This window comes from Adiantum capillus-veneris, chromosome 27 (genome assembly GCF_014529385.1).
Source record: "Adiantum capillus-veneris isolate H3 chromosome 27, ASM1452938v2, whole genome shotgun sequence".
In the NCBI taxonomy this organism is placed as follows: domain Eukaryota; kingdom Viridiplantae; phylum Streptophyta; class Polypodiopsida; order Polypodiales; family Pteridaceae; genus Adiantum; species Adiantum capillus-veneris.
The window spans coordinates 27932963-27940359 of record NC_140957.1 but is presented as its reverse complement, the minus strand read 5'-3'; the positions used below and the strand labels follow the sequence as shown (position 1 = coordinate 27940359).

The 7397-nt window shown below is 41.2% G+C and overlaps 1 pseudogene; it reads right to left on the bottom strand.

Annotated features, from left to right (window-relative positions):
• Positions 1-4159: 4159 nt before the first annotated feature.
• LOC147421688 (uncharacterized) lies at positions 4160-4901 on the bottom strand (annotated as a pseudogene).
• Between the last annotated feature and the right edge of the window lie 2496 nt (positions 4902-7397).

Genomic DNA, 7397 nt, shown 5'->3' with positions numbered 1-7397 from the left:
TCATTACAACATTATGATGTCAAAGATGGGTGCTTATATTATAGACATAGATTGTGTGTGCCAAAGAATGCAACCTTTTTAAAAAAACTATCCTTTATGAAGCTCATGATAGCCCAACATCTTGACATCCCGACTATGCCAAAACTCTCAATGCAGTAAGGAAGAGATTCTATTGGCAAGGAATGAAAGGAGATGTACTACAGTATGTTTTCCAATTCTTAATTTGCCAAAGAGTTAAAGCTAAAAAGGTAAAAATCCCAGGGAAACTTCAACCATTGGATATACCTCAAATGAAATGGGAGTGTATCAGTATGGACTTTGTATCCAGCTTACCCAAAGTTCAGGGAGGATATGACTTCGTAATGGTAGTCGTGGATATGCTGACTAAAATTGTCCACATCATCTCGGTAAAGACTACCTATACTGCCTCAGATGTAACCTTGGCTCTTTTTCAAGTAGATTTTTTGACGTCATGGACGTCCAAAACAAATAGTAAGCGATCGAGATACTAAGTTCACTTCCAACTTTTGGACTTCATTGTTTACAGCCATTGGTACCCAGTTGGATTTTAGTACAACCTATCATCCTCAGAGCGATGGTCAAACCAAACGTGTGAATCAAGTCATTGAAGACATCCTAAGAGCATATTCCGCAAGAGAACCTAACAAGTGGATGCAATACTTTCCCCTAGTGGAATATGCATATAATGCATCCCACCATCAAAGTATTGGAATGACACCTCTATGCGCACTTTATGGTCAGGATTGTTTATCACCTTTAAATTTCTCAGATCCAACTATAAGAGTCGAAGCTTTCAAGAAAATGCTAGAAGATATGGAGGCCCAAACTAAGGCAATACGTAAAGACATTCAAGCCACAAAAGAAGTATGCAGACCAAAGCAGATCAGAAAGAACCTGCAAGCTTAGGGATCAAGTTTTCTTGAGAGTAAATCCAAAGAAAAGTAATCTATCTTTTGGCAAGTATAAGAAGCATAGCTACAGATATTGTGGACCCTATCTGATAGAAAAGAACATAGGAATTCAAGCCTACAGACTCAAGCTACCCTCTCATCCCAAGGTTCATAATGTATTCCATGTTAGCAAATTAAAGAAATACATCTCTAGCACATATCATGTTCTTGATGATGAACACATTGTAATGCCCACCCAAGGAATTCTTGAGCTTCAACCTGATAGAATCCTAGAATTCCTAAAGATGATGCTATCGGGGAAGATGAACGATCCCTTAAAATAGATTACCCAAATTTTCTCCCAAAATGAGGACATTTGGATTCTCAAGTTGGGGAGAATGTAATGTGTCTGGCCCCGTTAACAACTGTAACCATTGACAAATTGTTAAAGGTGCAATTTCATTCAACCTAAGTATCCATTTTTGTGAACTTTTGGGTTCATATGTAGGCAATAGAAGTGCGTGTCAATATGAATGAGCTTTCCAATACACTTGATGGCACCCAAAACCGACCCCGGATGTGTATTCTAGGTCACTTGAAAGTTGGGGCCTAAAACTAAAAAGGGGAAAAATGGAAGGGTGGGTCGGGGGACTGTGCATGGGCTTCCACATGCCCATTTCTCAACAAGGGGTGCCCTCTCATCTTGCAGGCCTACCTCCCACCACCTGCAATTCACTCCAGTCTGCATGCGAGCTCCCCTACCCTATATAACAACCCCTAGGCCCCTCACGAAGTACATTGCATGCTTTGAGAGCTCTTTGGGAGAAGGATACTCTGTTGAATTTTCACACATACACACATGTGCACACACACACACACACACATATGAAGGTAGAGGTGGTTCATGCGCGCACACACACACACACACACATATGAAGGTAGAGGTGGTTCATGTGAGACGACTAACGAGGCAATGAGGGAGCAATTTGCAATCAATGCCTTGAGGCTTGCAAAGCGATAATCCAAAGGTAAACAAAATCAACTTTCATTATGCATACACACTCTCTTATGCTCAAAAGACTCTCTCTCTCTCTTATCAAAATTAGTGATTTTTCTCTCTCTAGAATGTTACGTAACCATTCATGCTATGTAGCATGCAACTCTTGCATGCATGATTCTCACATCATAAAGCCTCTAGGAATGATAATAATATCTAAAAATTATAGAAATCTTGCATGCATGCTCATTACGCACTCATACTTGCTCTATCTGTGCACGCATGGACCTAGAATTGCCTGTATCATCAAGCAAATTGGACATAATCATTCATGAGTCATTAAATTCAATTAATTAGTAATTAGACACTATAAAATCAGCTATGACCATAAACTTTACTAATCAATAGCTAATTATTAGCTAATTAAGGGTTAAGTACTTATCGGATCCAAGTTTTTGTATCATTGATTCATCTCTGGAAAAAATTTTGTGATTTTTATGTGCACAGATTTTTCACATAATTTTTGGGGAAATTAGGTCTACTATACCCTAGATTTTAAGGTTATTAAACTATTTGGATGTTGACTGAACAAGCCCTCAGACTTGCGCTTAGCACGAGGAACTTTCCTACTAATTTTAATCTTTGAGCTGTGCGATGGCCCCGAAAGTCACAAAGAAGAAAAATGATGGAGCCACCAGCCCAAGCCATGCTCCCATAGCCGAAGCAAATCAGCCATCGTAGCAGAACATTGTCATAAATACAAGCCAAGTACCAATTATTTTAAAGTTTATGCATAGTAGATAAGCATGAACTAGATGAGCCTAGGAAACCATAAGAAAAACACTGGCTATATAAACCAAAACACATGCTTTGTTCATAGAAACTTAAATAGGAGTTACGAGGAATGCCTTACCTCGAGCGAGATTTTTCGAGCGATCCCTAAACCGAGCAAGACAAGACAAGGTACATTATCAAGAAACCAAAATCAATCAAGGTTCTTATATGTATTTCAAGCTTTAAAACAAGCAATAAAACAAGTTCCCACTTTTTTACTACTAGCACCTCCCCAAAAAATTTGTGCAAAGAGCTCTCCTTGAACATGTGCTTGTGCAAAGTGTCTCCTATGGGCTAGAAAATCTATTGTACAATTCAATTTGTTCCATAAAAATGGGATTAAAAAAATCAAGTGGCTCCCATACCCCTACCCGCATGTGAAAAAAATAAGGCTCCTTGCCACTCTATAAATGGCGTGACTTGAAATCGGGTAGTTTGTATAATGCGGATGCCATGCCTATATCCACAACCTCTTCATTTGTCACAAGTTTTGGCTAGCGGAAACAACCTTCTATACCCAAAATTCACTCTCCTTTCCACTTCCTCTATTGTCATAAAGGACAAGAGTGCAAGGGAAAGAGGAGCTTAAACTTCTCTCTCTCTCTCTCTCTCTCTCTCTCTCTCTCTCTCTCTCTCTCTCTCTCTCTCTCTCTCACACACACACACACACACACACACAAACTTAATATTTGAAGTTACTGTATCAATGTAATAGTATTCGTCCTATGGTTCCGACTGTGTGGTCATTCTTTTTAGAAACCCCATTACATGGTATATGTTCACTTTGGCTACCCTACCATTGCGGGGAAGAATTTGGTGGTGTTGACATAGGTGATATTGAAAAAGTTTAATTCGGGTGGTGGGTTTATCAGGGTGCACTAATGTAAGAGTGTGAGGTTCATAGAGTTATCATCATTATTAGTGGTGTACCAAGGACGGTGTTTCTTGCACTTGAGTGAAAAAGAAGAAGAGAAGAAAGATATCAACGAAACAAACGAGTTTGGGTGAGAGAAAGGTTAATTCCTTTTTTTTCTTGGTGGAATATCTAAGCCCTTATCCAAGATATTTCTAAATTTTGACCGTGTTGCTCCCTCTTGGAGCCCCGATACACAACTTCCATTGCAAACCCAACGGCCGTCTCTCTCTCTCTTCAGTTCAACTCTCCTCGTCGGATAGATCTTTAAGGTCTCTTGGGATAGTTTCCTACCATGTTAAAATTCTCTTCTTCTCTCTCTTACAAAAAAATTAACCTCTATGCATGACTGTCTCTCTATGCTGACATTCTCTTGGAGAATGGCGCCCTATTTACTGTTGTTCGCCCGCTGTGTTCTGCAGCGCTTGCAGACCCCCCCATTGCCACGCCTGCGCCGCCCAAGTCTCTCACCACCCTCTGCAATACCACCATTTAGCCCTCCCTCTACCTATCCATGCTAGGGAAGTCCTTTTGATCAACCCCACAAGCCTCGAGAATGGACTGCGAAGATGGATGATCGGCAAAATCTTTCTGCCTGTGATCCATTAGCATTGTCCCTCCCTCTGCAATCACAAAAGTTGCACCCAATTTTCGTCCACCACCCTTCAAGTTTCTGGGAACACTAACTTTCTTCAAAGCATCCTTCACATCAAAAAGCATCCTGGCTGTGCTAAGAATCACTGATTTTATGCTAAGTGTCTGGTGAATCTTCTTGCCATTATCAATGTAAAGCCTCTATCTCAAAAGCCACCCTGTTGGAACTCCTCAACACCAAGTTTCTCAATTCCAACAAAAACAACACAAACATTGTGGGCCTCAAGTGTGGGAACGATCTTCTGCAGTTCCAAAGCATTGTGTCTGCATAGCTTGCATCCAAACCTCCGCAAAAGATGAATAAGTACGGTCTAATCTTGCCAGAAAGAGCCAACTTTGACAGACTTCGCATCAGAGGGACCTTGCACCTTCTCGAGTTCTTGCACCTTGCATCAGCTACGGTTGTGATCCCTTTTTCGATGCCATAGCTATTGATATGGCACAACGGGATAGCACCTTAGGCAGAAAAGCACCAACAAAAACCTCTCTCTCTCTCTCTCTCTCTCTCTCTCTCTCTCTCTCTCTCTCTCTCTCTCTCTCTCTCTCTCTCTCTCTCTCTCTCTCTCTCCATCCTCTACCTCCCTCTAGCCATCCATGCCGGCGTGGATGGGTAGAGAGAGATTTTTCTACTATTTTTGCAAGCGTTTTTCACTCCCCAATTTCTAGGTCTACCCATCATCTCCCTCCCTCTAGCCATCCACGCCGGCGCGGATGGCTATAAAGAGATTCTCCTTCAATATTCTCCACTCCCCCATTTTATTTGCATTGACTTGAGTATGTGCCCACGATTCAGGAAAAAGCCACTATTGGCAAATCTTGGCAGATACAGGCGAAAAAAAGCCAGTATTGACGAATCTTGGCAGATGCGGGCGGAAAAAAGCCAGACTGGAGGTGCCGATTGCAGTCCGCACAGAGAGAGAGAGAGAGAGAGAGAGAGAGAGAGAGAGAGAGAGAGAGAGAGAGAGAGAGAGAGAGAGAGAGAGAGAGAGAGAGAGAGAGAGAGAGAGAGAGAGAGAGAGAGAGAGAGAGAGAGAGAGAGGAGGGGGGAGGGAGATGCGAGGGCGATCGATGGGGGCTATGGGTGCAGAGCAGGTAAAACTGTTTTTTTTTTAACTTTATGGATCTCTTGAGACAACATCAATTGTTGGATGTCCGGTTGGCTAGGTGAATTGAACTTTAGGAGATCATGCGAACGTTGTGTGTTCGAATCTCTCATCCGCCTTTTACTAGAGATCAATCTTAGCATAGCATTGGAACTTGAGGATGGGATCCGAGGACGTATCCCATGAAGTATTGAATATAATAAAGGTTGTACCAGTATGTACCCAATATAATGATATACTTTAAACCAATGTAAATCTAAGGTATCCAAATTCACTCTTTCTTCATTCTGTTTCGCCCATCCTCTCCCTCCTCTAGCCATCCACGCCGGCACGGATAGCTAGAGAGAGATTCTCTTTCTATTTTTGCAAGTGTTCTCCACTCCTCAAAACAACTATTGTAAAAACATAGTTTATGCCCAAATCTAAGATATCCAAATGAAATCTAAAAAGATGTCAACTCTTTCATTTTGAAAGTTGCATTCTAAAATTTTATGGTCAACGGAGAAATTTACACTATAAATCAGGATATGTGAACAATGATTCTCTCTCTCTCTCTCTCTCTCTCTCTCTCTCTCTCTCTCTCTCTCTCTCTCTCTCTCTCTCTGTGTGTGTGTGTGTGTGTGTGTGTGTGTGTGTGTGTGTGTGTTTCTAGGAGTTTGAAATTAGGTATCAGTTATGCGTATAAGCACTCATATGCCTAGGCTTTGCGTTTGCAATGCATATCAGAGAAACATCCTCAAATTTTTATTTATTTTCCAAAGAATTTTGGCAAGAAGAGTATCCTTTTATCTTTAGAAACAAGTAAGCAAATATTAGAGAAGCAAATATTTCTCACTAACATGATGCCAATTTCCCATAGGTAGTGTGGGTAGGGAGCCCTCATAGAAAGAGTGTACCTATCCATGTACGTGGGTCACAAATGGGAAGGGCCTTTAGTATATGTACAAATGAGGGGCAATAATATTTTTAAAAGTTGTTATGGGTGAGAGGAGGAATGGATGGAGAGGTCGCCCATACGTCCAAGCAACACCATAGAGCCTAAATCATCAAAGTTAATCCTCATTCTTGCATGCCCACCAACGTGCATGATAGGATGTGCACCAAGGCTCATACTAATTAGCCCACCTTTATGGTTGGACCACCCATTTTCTTGCTTGTGAAAGGGGCCTTAGCGAAGCACATGTTGTGTTTTCCCTCTTGAGAATGTTGTCAAAGCACAACTAATTTTGAAGAATACTAACTTGGTATTTAACATTAGGTTGGTAACCGGACAGGGCATAAAAGTGTCCTAAGATTTTGAAAAAACTTCGATGCTCTTAATTAAAAATGCCTTCTTGAGATTAAATCTAGAAGACCTAATGATGAGAAAAATAAGTAATTTTCCAAAATCCCTCATCATTCCATCATAGCAAGTGCCCAATCAAGTCCATGTACTACTTCATTTTATTGAAACAAAAAATTCTCAACTTGTTGTGCGCCCACTAATGCCTTCTACACATGTGCCACAGTCCACTGATGCCTAGTATCACCCACAACTTATGATCTATCTGATCCCATTATGTATGCTATTGATTCGTGCAGCTCAACCCCCCTTCTATTGTAGCTTGCCCACCTTCCTTGTCAAACTATCTTCTCTATTCACTTATGTGCTTACAAATCTCGCTCAATTTTTGGTTTGCTCAGAAAATCTTGCTCGGTGTTTGGTAGGACTCGGAATTACTATCTTTTGTTAAGATACAGTTTGTGTCAAGTTTGGGTGAAAGAGAATTGGATTGGATTTTTGGAATAGAGACTAAATCAATTGGATGGCAGCTTGATGCCGTGTTGGTGCACGATGCAGGTTGGTGCCCATGCCGCGTTGATGTGCGATGCCATGTTGGTGCACGATGCCGGGTTGGTGCCCGAAGAGGGTTGCTGCTCTAAACTGAATACTTGATTATGAATAAGAAAATCTTCGTAAAAAGGCTCTCTTGGTGCAGAGCAAA